This window comes from Hyperoodon ampullatus (assembly GCF_949752795.1).
Source record: "Hyperoodon ampullatus genome assembly, chromosome: 8".
NCBI lineage: Eukaryota > Metazoa > Chordata > Mammalia > Artiodactyla > Ziphiidae > Hyperoodon > Hyperoodon ampullatus.
In genome coordinates, this window is record NC_136921.1 from 106,645,075 (window position 1) to 106,659,183 (window position 14,109).

At 44.7% G+C, this 14,109-nt stretch overlaps 1 pseudogene across 1 annotated transcript; it reads left to right on the top strand.

Moving 5' to 3' along the window:
• The first annotated feature begins 12,026 nt into the window (after nt 1-12,026).
• Nucleotides 12,027-12,657, top strand: LOC307057546 (TIP41-like protein; annotated as a pseudogene). Its single transcript has one exon. The product of its transcript is annotated as a TIP41-like protein (transcript).
• Nucleotides 12,658-14,109: the final 1,452 nt, after the last annotated feature.

Here is a 14,109-nt window from a genome sequence, read left to right on the forward strand (position 1 = left end):
AGGCTTTGACCACCCACATACAGCCCAACATGTGACCGTCCCCTTACAGCCTGCCCAGTTCTGTTTTCACCCGCTGGCATTGCTTTCCCTGCATTTAGCCAACAGTTTCTCTGGATTCTTCTAGAGAAGCAATGCAAAAATTGTAGCATTTTGTTATACATGTGAAATCAAATTCATATTTTATGACAAAACAAGAAAAATTTAAACATAAAAATTCTTCTCTGCTCTTTGGCCTCCTCACTGTGTACTGTGTATCCACATTATGCATCAACCAAACCTCTCCCATGAGCAGAAATACCTGCTCAACCATAAACAGCAACATTCTCCCAGCACCAACAAGACAACTCCTTAAAGATAACATTTCTTCTTGATCTTGTAAGAAGTCTCATGACCCACCAGGATGATGCTTAGATCTGGATTATGTAAACTATCAATAATACATCGTTTGATGTACAGCCCTCTGTCTCAAAAAACTTACATAAACTGTGTCTTGACTTCTAATGGGTGGCACAGTTCTCAGAGCTTTCTGAGATGCTCTTCCCAGGTTATAATCGTCAAATTTGGCTCAAAAGAATTTTCCAATTCTTTCTTAGATGGACTGATTAATTTTTCATCAACGTATATATCTGTGTGTTTTATTTTTTAGATTCCACATATAAGTGACAACATAGAATATGTGTCTTTCTCTGACTTATTTCACTCAGCATAATGCGCTCTAGATCCATTTGTTGCAAATGACAAGGAAGTGGGGAGGGGCAAGATGGGGTACCAGATTAAGAGATACAAACTACTCTGTATAAAACAGAGAAGCAGCAAGTGTATATTGTACAGCACAGAGACATATAGCCATTATTTTGTAATAACTTTATTTTTTTTTTTTTTTTTTTTTTTGCGTTATGTGGGCCTCTCACTGTTGTGGCCTCTCCCATTGCGGAGCACAGGCTCCGGACGCACAGGCCCAGCGGCCATGGCTCACGGGCCCAGCTGCTCCGCGGCATGTGGGATCTTCCCAGACCGGGGCACGAACCCGTGTCCCCTGCATCGGCAGGTGGACTCTCAACCACTGCGCCACCAGGGAAGCCCTGTAATAACTTTAAATAAGGCATAATTTATAAAAATAGGGAATCACTATGTTACATACCTGAAGCTAATACAATATTGCAAACCAACTATACTTCAATTTAAAAAAATAAATACATAGATAGACAAATAAATAAGGCGTTGTCTTGGCAACACTGTCCGTCCAGAGGTTCCCAGAATTTCCAATTAGAGCTGAGGGTGACGTTCACAAGGGTCTCCACAGACGTTGGTGATCCCCAAATTTCTGAACACTCACAGCACGCAATGTTCTCATCAAATGCACAAAGTGCAGCTAAAACTCTAAGTGGCTTTTTTAATTTTATTTTATTGAAGTATAGTTGATTTACAGTGTTGTGTTAGTTTCTGGTATACAGCAAAGTCATTCAGTTATACATACATTTATGTTCTTTTTCATATTCTTTTCCATGATGATTTATCACAGGATATTGAATATAGTTCCCTGTGCTCTGCAGTAGGACCTTGTTGTTTAGCCATTCTCTATATAATAGGTTTCATCTGCTAACCCCAAACTCCCAGTCCATCCCTCCTCCACCCCCCTCCCCCTTGGCAACCACAAGTCTGCTTTCTATGTCTGTGAGTCTGTTTCTGTTTCATAAATAAGTTCATTTGTATCATATTTTAGATTCCACATATAAGTGATATCATATGGCATTTCTTCACTTAGTATGATAATCTCTGGGTCCATCCATGTTGCTGCAAAAGGCATTATTTCATTGTTTTTTACCTGAGTAGTATTCCATTGTATATATGTACCACATCTTCTTTATCCATTCATCTGTCGATGGACATTTAGGTTGCTTCCATGTCTTGGCTATTGTAAATAGTGCTGCTATGAACATTGAGGTACATGTATCTTTCCAAATTATAGTTTTCCCCAGATATATGCCCAGGAGTGGGATTGCAGGATCATACGGCAGCTCTAATTTGAGTTTTTTGAGGAACCTCCATACTGTTCTCCGTAGTGGCTGCACCAATTTACATTCCCACCAACAGTGTAGGAGGGTTCCTTTTTCTCCGCACCCTCTCCAGCATTTGTTATTTGCAGACTTTTTAAGGATGGCCATTCTGACCCACATGAGGTGGTACCTCACTGGAGCTTTGATTTGCATTTCTCTAATAATTAGCAAAGTTACTTGACTTTTTAAACCCTCAGTGAAGATTATTATGTCCTCCAAAAACACCAAGACAAAGAGAACAGGGCAGCCACGGGCTTGTCTGGGTTCACTCACGAGCTCCTTCAGGCTAGTTTCATAGCACCCCGTATTCACAGTTTGCTTCTGAAAATGACCATTCACTGTGTATGAAGGGTCCTTTCGGGGTAATTTGAAAGTAAATATTTGAAACCACAAATTATTAAATCAGCCAAATGCTAAGGGTCTAAAGTCATCTTTACTTCAAGATTAATGCACCACACTCTTCCTCTCTCTCCCTCTCTCTCTCTCTCTCTCCCTCCCCTCTGCCCCACCCTCAGAAGAAAAACACCATTAAAGTGCAGACATTAAAATCCTGAGCAATAGCTTTAATAATGCTGTAGAGGCAAGCACCTCAGAAAAGTACTAAAAACAGCCTCGAAAAGAAATCAGAATACCCACCGCAGTTCTTTTTTTTCCAAAATTATCAGAATAACTCAACGCTCACCCAATATTATTGGTGTTTGCTTCATTAACTTCAAAGTGTATCTCCTCTCATTTCCCTCTCTCCTCTCAAATCCATCTGCATTACTCTGTCTGGTATAAAAGGAAAATTCAGACTTCAAATATTGAATCTGAGCTTCACAAATAGAGTAGTAATGGAAAAGTCAGACAGAAATAAAGACTCAGACAAAAAAAATAAAGACCAATAAGAGACTCAGACAAAAATAAAGCCCTCAAATCAGCTGGAATAGCGAACCCTAAATTGTTTATGGAATCAGTTATGCTCTCAGAGCTGCGGGGCCACGAGGCTTTGGATTTGGGCTCTTGTGTGTATACGGGCTTGAAGTGTCTGGTTTTTGAAAGCTGCTGCCAAAACCTATCTCGAGGACCACAACAAGAGTCATCATCAATTTCCCTTTCTTCCTGCCCACCTCTCAGTCTGATCACCCCCCTAATTTGTTCTACATTTGATGCCATAGACCCCTGGCCTTGTACAAGCCTGTCTGAAAAGTACCACGTGAAGTGGTGTTATCCTTCTGTGTACAGTAAAAGCCTCCCCAATTCCGATGGCTTGAGGGTTAGCCAGGTCAGCTAACATAGAGAAATCAAAAAGGTTTTGGAGTGTGTTTTATTACTATCTTGTTCTACATACAGGAACCCTGATGAGTTAACAACATTCATTCATTTATTTAAAACTCTGACCTAGAACAGCACTGTCCAAGAGAAATAGAATTCAAGTCGCATACTTTAAGATTTCCAATAGCCACATTAAGAAAGTGAAAAGAAACAGATGACCTGAATCTTTAAAATAGCTTTTATTTAATCCAATATATCTAAAAACATTATCATCACCTCAACATGTAACCAGTATGTCTCCAAAATGTGGGGTATATTTTACACTTACGGGACATCTCAATGGGGACACTAAATTTGCATCAGAAATACTTGATCCTCACAACATTGTAAATTAACTATACTTCAACTTTTTAAAAATCCTAAATATGGGACTTCCCTGGTGGTGTAGTGCTTAAGACTCCGCACTCCCAACGCAGGGGGCCCGGGTTTGATCCCTGGTCAGGGAACTAGATCCTACATGCATGCCGCAACTAAGAGTGCACAACTGAGGAGCCAGCGAGCCGCAGCTAAGGAGCCCAAGAGCTGCAGCTAAGGAGCTCTCCTGCCGTGACTTAGGCCTGGCACAACCAAATTAATTAATCAATTAATTTTAAAAAGTCTTTCTAAAAAAATTTTTTTATCCTAAATAAATAAATAAATGGGCACTAAATATTAAAAAGAAAAGAGAAAGAAATATTTGATCCGTATTTAGAGTTTGTCAAATTTATACCTGGAAGAGTAGATTCACATACAAGTTCGGAATGGAGTATCTGTTTTTTATTTTTAATTTAAATTAATTAAAATCCTCCAAAAGTGAAAGTTTAGTTCAGTCACACTAGCTACAGTTCAAGTGCTCACTGGCCACATGGGGCTAGTGGTTTCGGCCTCAGGCAGTGCAAGCTAGACTGAAACCTGGCTGGCACACTTCCTGGCTGTGTGACCTTGGGCAAGCCACTTAACCTCTCTGAGTCTCTTGTTTACTGTTAAATAAAATCCTAGCTGTAAGAGGCCCCCACTATCTGTACCTAAGAAACGGTACCTCCCACTCACCCACTGAAACCTCCTCACCTCCTTTTTCCAAAAACTGTTTTTGTGAGTAGGTAAGGCAGCTAGCATACAAATTGCATTTAATCATGTAGAAAGACTTTTCCACCAAGGAATGAAGATTCTGCTCAGTCTTGTGGGCACCACTAGAGTAGACTAGTGTCCAGCCCTCTGGACCTCCCTGTTCTAGCATGTGCCACTGGCATCATAATTATCTGTACTAAACATCGTAATACATCTGTAATAAGCATCGTAAACATCCACTCTCCCACTTCACTAAGGAGAATATTTATGGGTTTCTGCTCTGCAGTACCAACACACACACAGAGCCTGGCACACCCCAAGAGCCATCAAAAAATGGTTTTTGAATAAAAGAATGGATCACCCTGTCAGCTCGGTGCTTTGTGACCACCTGGAGGGGTAGGATAGGGAGGGTGGGAGGGAGACGCAAAAGGGAGGGGATATGGGAACATATGTATATGTATAACTGATTAAATTTGTTATAAAGCAAAAAATTAAAAAAATTAAAAAAAAGAATGGATCACCCTGCAATACTGTCTGTGGGGAAAAAGGGGCATAGGGGAAAAGATTTGCAAAATAATGTAAACCTTATCCCAGCATCATCCTCTGGCGATGCTTGTGGGCGGGGCTGGGATTCATGACTTCTAAGTTAGCAGAGGCTCATATCATTCAAGAGGCTTTACATTCTGGCCCATGGTGTTCTCAAACTGTCCTAAAGTTAGGTACATTTTGGAGAACAATCCAACAATTCTGCATATAATGCTATGAAATTATTCTCCAGTCCTTTCAACAAGAAGCACCGTCTCTCTGTCTCTTTCACTGCCTGGCTCTTGCGCTGAAAATGCCTTTGCCACCTTCTTCCCTCCCAGGCACACACGTATTCATCCTCCCCAAGTCACTTTATTCACTACTTCCTCTAAGAAGCCTCACCCAGACACTTGCCCTTCCACCCACCCTAGTTTTATAACTGAGCAGGACCCTATGAGGCCTTCCCAGAATAGACCTCCACCCATCTCTGCCTGCTTTTTGTCTATAGAAAAACTAGTCAATGGGCAAATTTAGTCAGAGAAGGGAGAAAATGCAGAAAGGAAGGAAAACAGTCAAGCAAGACAATATAATACTCTAGCCATTAAACAAAGTCAAGGACCTTTAGCTCCTCTTCAAGGGCTACATATCATATTCTGAGCCACGTCCTTTGAGTGTTTTGCAGATACTGAAACCCTCCGCAGGTGGGAGAAGTTAACTGCATGCTGCCCACAAGCACATAGACCCCAGACCAGTTGGGACCAGAAGGTTGATGATGCTGACTCCCAATGACCTCACCACCAGCCAATCAGAAGAATGCCCACGAGCTGACCACGCCCTGCTCCTTGAACACTGTAAGACCCCTCACTACCTCCTCCAGGGAGGGACACAGTCTGGAGAGATTAGCCCACTGTGGCCCCCTTTGCCTGGCAAAGCTATTTCTTTCTACTTCACCCAAAACTCTGTCTCCAAGATTTAATCCAGCACCAGCGTACAGAGGCCGAATTTCGGCAACGGTTTCCCTGTGCCCCGTGGGGCTCCGTACACACTTCTCTGTTGCACTCAAGGGGACCAGGCTTCACACTGTTCACTTAAATATCTCTCCCTTATGCCAGGACCTGAATGTGACCATCCTGAGATGGGAATTCTGCATCCCCAGTCCAGCTCCGTGCCAGGTTCAGGGACGTGGGGTCCGCAACTGTGGAACTGAACTGAACTGAATTGGATTAACTGAACAGTTCCCAAGCTTTGTGTGTGAAATTTTAAATGACTAAAGTTCAGAGAATTGAGTTTTGCGGTTTTGCAGAATTTCATTTTTGTGGCATTTCATCTTCCTGGAACTAGGACCCTAGCATGTGCTCCTGAAGCCCAGAGGGAAGCAGAGAGACAAATGGGGGTGTCAGAGGGAAGGAAGGTGGGAACTTCCACTTGGGGGGTTCCTCTCTGAGCCCAGCACCCATATACCACGTGTATGGGCCAAGCCACCAGAGCCTCACCACCAAATCTTCATCACGGCTCGCTATAGCAGTGTCTGTTACTCTTATTAAATAGATGGGGAAACAGAAGCTCAGTGAAGTTAACTCACTCAACAGAGCGTTTGGTGGAGCCAGGATTCACATCCATCTCTGTTGAGTTCCAAAGTTTTATTTTGTTTTATCCATTCTTCAGTCTTGCTCCTAAGTCTGGAATGACCGCTCAGAAAAGAAGTAAGGCACAGGAAAAGGAGAGGATGAGGTTTCACATTTTGCCAACAGCCAACCCTGCCTGCCGTTGGAAACCAGAAGGAAGGTAATTCAGCGTTCAGCCATAGCAGTGCCGTAGAAAAGAGAAAAAATGGCCCATCAATTTCTTCATTCATTGCACACATATTTATCTAGTACTTAGTGTAACATCAGAGCCAGGAATGCGGGAAAATGAAAAGTGTATGAGTTTGAATACCAACTCGGCCGCACGCAGCTTTGGACAATGCACTTAACCGCTCGGAACCTCAGTTGCCCTGTCTCAAAAAGTGGTAATCTACCATGCAGATCAGAGTTCAGAAATGCAAAGAATTCCACATAGAGCATGGCTGACATTGGCAGCACCATGGATGGACCTAGACATGATCATACTCAGCGAAGTCACTCAGACAGAGAAAGACACGTGTCATGTGACATCCCTCGTATGTGGAATCTAAACCACGACACAAACGAACCTGTCTACGAAACAGAAACAGACTCGCAGACGTAGAGGACAGACTTGTGGTTGCCAAGGGGGAAAAGGAGGGGGAGAGACATATTAGGGGGTTGGGATTAACAGATACACACACTATTGTATATAAAACAGATAATCAGCAAGAACCTATTGTATAGCACAGGGAAATCTACTCAACATTTTGTAATAAACTATAAGGGAAAAGGATCTGAAAAAGAATAGATATAGATCTATACATAACAGAATCACTGTTGTACACCTGAAACTAACACTGTATTGTAAATCAACTATACTTCAATTTAAAAAAAAAAGAACACGGCTGATAGTGATCAATCAATAAAAACTGTCATTATTGTCCTTGTTATTGTTACTGGTGTTGCAAAGTGAAAACAAGAGCCTTGCCCTCTGTCAATTTATAGTCTCCTAGGGGTGACAAGCAACCAAAGGACAAAGGCTCCCGCCCCCAAGCAGGAGGGTATGGCTGGAGCCCCACCATTCCTGTTTTAACATTTTCTTCTCTTTCTCCCTCTCAACCTAGAGATGTCCTAGAAGTGACTTTGGAGCTCTTTCTCCCCCACTGTTGGCGGCTGTACTCAGCAGCCCTCAAAGCTGACGGCATGATGATTCGACCAGACAGGCGCCAGCCCACTGCCAGGAAGGCCGGTCCTTCCCCCCATGCTCCCTCGGTGGGGCACTGGCCCTTGGCTGAAGCTCGGGTGCGCTGGTCATGTGCCTGCCTTAATCCCATGCAGGGCAAACAATAGTTACACCAGGCAGCTTGGCCCAGGCACTCAGGCGCGCAGAATAGGCACTTGTGTGGAATCAGCTCCAAAATGATACGCATGGCTTTTTCTTTCTTTCTTTTTTCTCCCTGACAACATTGTGACTAATGGCTTTACTTTTGGAGTTTCTGGATCATTGAATCAATTTTAGGGTCATTAATGAGGGGGGAATAGGCCTTCCCATCTCGAACTGTCTGTCCCCAGAATCCTTTTCTCTCCAGTCCTTCCCACGGCTGTCACGATCAGCATGAGTAGCCCTGACGCGGGTGTCATGCCGTTTGGTTTGCACAGTCTCCACGGGCCAAACAAATAAACCACAGCAACAGCAAGGTCCGGGTCATTCCAGCATGAAAGCCTGGCACTGTAATGGACACGTCAGTCACTTTGTCGGCCCGGTCTGGGTGGCCCCCCACGTCCTGTTCTCCATCCCCACCAAGCAGGCAGTGAGCCAAAGGATGTCACTTTCCAGCCTTCGCTGGTTCAAGCTGGAGTCATCCCTGACACAGCTCCAACCAACCCGCTGGCTGGCCAGCCATCAAACAGACTCTGCCTGGCATCTGGATTAAGAGACACAGCCATGCTAATCAAGGATGGGCAACGGAATTGTCATGTCCTGACCACTCAGCATTGGTGACCCCTTTGGCTACATGCATGGCAGCAGACAAAGAGAAACAGAAGAGGGGGGCAGACACTGACAGATAGAAGGAGGAAGAGAATAGGTCTTTAGAGACACTGCCAGAATAATTTCCACTCCCTGTAACTGGGGCCGTAAATTCCCCTGAATGAGGCAAGAATGTTTCACCTGAAAGGACCTGGAAATTTCCCTAGAACAACCACCTCTTTTATAGATGGGAAAACGAGACCAGAAAAAGAAATTGTTGACCAGGGCTATCCAAGGTGTCAGTGATGGACAAAGTGTTACCCAATGCGGGTTCACTGGACCGACGCGCAGTGAAGCCAAACAAACAGAAACATCGGAGTTTGGAGCAGGGAGGGATTTATTACAGGGCCATGCAAGAATGGGTGGCTCATGCCCCAAAATACCCCAAACTCCCCGAAGAGATTCAGCAAGGCACTTTTAAAGGCAAGGTCGTGGTTGGTCATTACCAACTTCTTGGTGCAGGAATCCTTTGTCCAGGTAAACCTAAAACAAGACAAATGTTATTCTCTGTTCTGCAACTTTTTATCTCTATGTGAATGGAAAAATGTTATCCCCTTAAAGGTCAGAGCCTTGAGAACGGACTATCCTGTATATTTCAGGCTAGAGGCAACATTCTTAATTCAAAGAAAAAGCAGTAAAATACAAAGGTTAAAGTAAAAGAAACAGCTCTAATATGGAGGCAGATTTTTTCTTCCCTATTACACTAAGACTGGACTGGGTTGCATCATTTAACATATCAAGCTTGGCTACTAAGGGTTCTGCACCCAATTCCAATATGTGTGTGTGGATTTTTCCACGCCAACAAGAAATGCTCCAGCACCAGCAGGGTGTCCTACAGTTCAACTCAGTTCTGACACTATCTACCTGGCGATGGCATCAGATTCCACAGGTTAAGGGCTCAGCCCTACAAGACTGCCCCCCTCCCACCCACCTCCGATGCCAATCACAAGTCCAGGTTGTCACCTGCGCTTCTGACCAACAGATTACAGATGGGAGCTTCCAACAATCCCCTCCTTGGGTTCAATTAATTTGCTAGAGTAGCTCACAAAATTCAGAGAAACATTTTATTTACTAGATTAATGGTTTATTATAAAAGGTTATAACTCAAGAACAGCCAGATGGAAGAGGTGCAGAGGGCGGGGTGTGGGGAAAGTATTCTCTGAGCACCCCTCTCCTCCTGTCAACAGTACTGAGCACTGACTCGACCAAGACACTTTCCACTGTGAGGGGCTGACCTAGTAAACGGGAGTCTGTTGGTTTGTGTCCCTGGGAAACGCAGAGGCACATCTTAACTGCAGCACAGCTGGATCCTGGGCCCAAGGATGCCATCAGGCTCGTCTCTTTCTCTTTGGATGGATTTATATCCATCCAACTCTCTTCTCTCGCCTGTCAGCTTTGTTCTCAGGAAAGCTCTATTTGTGTGGGTCCCAGATGGCCACCAGCAGCTTCTGGCCAAGTTCTTCTATGTCCAAGTCATTCCAGCGGAAGTCTCAGGATTGAGTGCTATTTGTCCTGGATTAGCTCACATGCCCAACCCTGGACCAGATTCTGTGACTCTGATTGGCCAACCCAGGGTCATTCACCCACCTCTGTGTCAGAAGGCAGGGGAGCGGGAATTCCAAAGAGGGATTCAGATGGAGTATAGATGGGGGAATGGATGCTGGGCAGGCAGATACTACAGATGTCCACTGTGGTCACCTGCCATGCACCAGGACGGGGCTCTGAGCTCTACAGCCACAGATCAACCCCTCTTCAAAGCATCCCTAGATTGTATTCATCATCATTTTCCAGATAAGAAAACTAAAGCTTAGAGTGCTTGAGTCTCCTGTCCACGTTTCCACAGCAAGTACAGGGTCAAGCTGGATTCAAAACCAAGTCTTATTTCCCAAAATGGACAAAAGTTCCTCAGTGGTGCTGGTGCCTGCGAGCTTCTCCACAGCCTTTGGCAGAGTCTGGCTCTCCCAGCACAAAGCAGCTCATACCCTATGTCTGCTAGTGGAAAGCATTAGCACGCACACGCGCGCACACACCCACACACGCACGCACACACAGTTCAACTAAGGTTATTCCAATTTGAGCCATAAGACATGCCTCCTTTGTGATTCCTATTTGTGACTCCAACAGAAATTAAGGACTCACTGTCTTAAGGTCTCCCTCCATCCTTTCAGAGCCAAGGGACCATTTGATGATCTCTGCTCCCTTCATCATCCCCCCGGCAGCCACTTAGTCTGAAGGCAGATCCCTGGTCCCCATAAAGTGAGGCAGAGAACAAAGCAGGTATGAGAAGTGGCAGGAGGGGCTGGGCAATACGGGCTGTGGGCCTGGCTGCTTCTCCATCCTGCCTGTGCCAAGGGCACAGCCTGGGCTACCTGCACTGCCTCGGCCAGGGCACTGCACCTCTCTGTCCCAGGCTTCTCCTGAGTGGAAAGATGAGGTATCAGGAGCTGCCTCTTGAGCGGCTACAAGGATTAAACGCCCCGATACACATAGCGTGCTCAGAGGCCAGCGCGTGGTAGACTCACAATAAACCAGCTTGGCAATATTGATGCAGAAAACTCGGCCTCTGTGCACCGGTGCCGAACTGAATCTTGGAGACAGAGTGTTGGGTGAAGTAGAAAAGAATAGCTTTAATGCTTTGCCAGGCAAAGGGGGGAACAGCAGGCTCGTGCCTCTCAAAACTGTGTCCCAACCCAGGAGGATTTGGTGAGGAGTTTTACAGCAGTGGTTCAAGGGCTGGGTTGCTGATCAGGATCAGGGTACGTGCAGGGCCTGTGCTCCTTTAATCTGGCCTCAGGTGGTCTCTTGATGAGCTTCTCTGGTTCTTGAGGCTGTCAAACTGTGGAATGAAGAATGCTTCATCAAGTAGTCAACATCTTCCATTTGTTGGGGGTTTTAGCTCTGCAGAAGAGCTCAGAGATATTGTTTTGTTTCTCAGCTGAGATGGAACCAGGGCCCTGCCCCAAGCTGCACTGTTGTTTCTTTTGACTGCTCCTCCCGTATCTCTGCACACCCTCCCTTCCCTGATTAACAAGTGTCTGAAAGGCTTCCACGCCCAGGAGCCCAACAGGGTCCTGCTCAGTTTCAGTATCATCAGAGATAGGACCAGGAACTTGAACAGAAGCGTGGCCTGAACACACAGACAGGAGAATTCCAGAGAAAGAGGGACCCTATGGCCAGGCAGAGACATTCCAGACCAAGGAATCCTGCTCAATCTCTGGGAGAAAAGATGGACTTGGGGCGACCTGTGCATACAGGCACCCTCTGCATGGAGGTCAGGCCCTCCAGGCACCTCCCCCAGCCCAGACTTGTAGGAGAGCAGCCAGGGAACATGCGGACTCTGAGAATACAAAGTCCCCCTCTGACCTTTAAGAAGTAACAGACCCGGTCGGCTGCCGCTGCCACTGCCGCCACTGCTCCAGCCTGTTCCATGCAGCCCACGTGGGCCCCGCTGCGGCCATGATGATCCACAACTTCCAGAGCAGCCACCGGGACTTCTCCTTCGGGCCCTGGAAGCTGACGGCGTCCAAGACCCACATCATGAAGTCAGCGGATGCGGAGAAGTTAGCTGATGAATTGCATATGCCATCTCTCCCTGAAATGATGTTTGGAGACAAAATTTTAAGAATCCAGCATGGCTCTGGCTTTGGGATTGAGTTCAATGCTACAGATGCATTAGGATGTGTGAACAACTACCAAGGAATGCTTAAAGGAGCCTGTGCTGAAGAGAGGCAGGAAAGCAGGATGGAGGGTGAGCACTGAAAGTTATTAAACCATATGATTGGACCTATACACAGATTATAAGGGAACATTACTTGGAGAGTCACTTAAGCTAAAGGTTGTACCTACAACAGACCATATAGATACAGAGAAATTGAAAGCCAGAGGACAGATTAAGTTTTTTGAAGAAGTTCTCCTGTTTGAGGATGACCTTCACGATCATGGAGTTTCAAGCCTGAGTGTGAAAATTAGAGTAACACCTTCTAGCTTTTTCTTGCTGTTGTGGTTTTTCTTGAGAATTGATGGGGTGCTTATTAGGATGAATAACACAAGACTTTACCATGAGGTATCTATTCTCATTTAATGAAAGTACTCATTGACATCGGGCTTGTTCGTGTTGTTACATTGTCAGTCTGACAGTTTGAAATGCAGTAATGCTTTATATTATATGGCTATTTGTCTAACCTTTAAGATTGGGTGTGTCAGACCTACTTGAGAATGGACTTGAGGATATGGGGAGGGGGAAGGGTAAGCTGTGACAAAGCGAGAGAGAGGCATGGACATATATACACTACCAAAGGTAAGGTAGATAGATAGTGGGAAGCAGCCGCATAGCACAGGGAGATCAGCTCGGTGCTTTGTGACCGCCTGGAGGGGTGGGATAGGGAGGGTGGAAGGGAGAGCGACGCAAGAGGGAAGGGATATGGGAACCGATGTATATGTATAACTGATTCACTTTGTTATAAAGCAGAAACTAATTAAAAAAATTAAAAATGTAAAAAAAAGATTGGGTGTGTCATATTCACTGTTGACTGCACAGTTTTCGAAACATTACATATTCTTTTCCAAAAGTTCTACGAGTTGAACATGTTTTCCGAAAGACACTCCCTGGTAAAGGGGAGTCTGATGCTTTTTAAAAACCTCTTAAACTTAATCTGTTTAAGAAAACTGTCCCTTGGGCTTCCCTGGTGGCGCAGGGGTTGGGAGTCCGCCTGTCGATGCGGGGGACGCAGGTTCGTGCCCCGGTCCGGGAGGATCCCACATGCCACGGAGTGGCTGGGCCTGTGAGCCATGGCCACTGGGCCTGCACATCCAGAGCCTAGTCTCTGCAGTGGTAGAGGCCACAGCAGTGAGAGACCCGTGTACCAAAAATAAAAAAGAAAACTGTCCCTTAGCTCTTACATTTTTTGTGGTATGTGTTGTTTATGTAATGTCCTGATATTAGAAATACCAATCTCATGGCCTCCAGAAATTTGTATTATACAATTATTTTGATAGTTGTTTTAATGTTTGAAAGCTCTGTGCTCCATTTCAAGGAACTGTTAACATACGAAGTTTTCAAAAAAATAAGTGAAGAAAGTGGGGGGGGAGGCTTAAATTGAGTCATGAAAATTCTTCTTGTAGCTTTATAGCAGCCTATCCTTTTTGAATGAATTTTTAACGTCATATTTGTGATCATATAGAATGGCAAATGAGAGAAGAAACCACTAGTATCAGTCAAGGTAATTGTAGTAATAGTTAACTCTCCTAACAACCCTATGAAATAGATGCTATTATTATCTCTGTTTTATAGCTGAGACAACTAAGGCAAAAACACATTAAGTAACTTGCCCAAGTTATACAGTTAATAGGTGGCAGAACTGGAATTTAAGCCCAGTAAGATGTGATTGGATTGGTATTTTCTTAAATCCTGCACTTTGTTTTTCCTTTGAAATAACATGGTCACTGTGATGGAAACTTTTCTTTTTAAAAGTGATAGTAAAGTACTAAACATAAGCTATACTTCACTCCCTCAGAAAAAATGAAATCTAAAGTT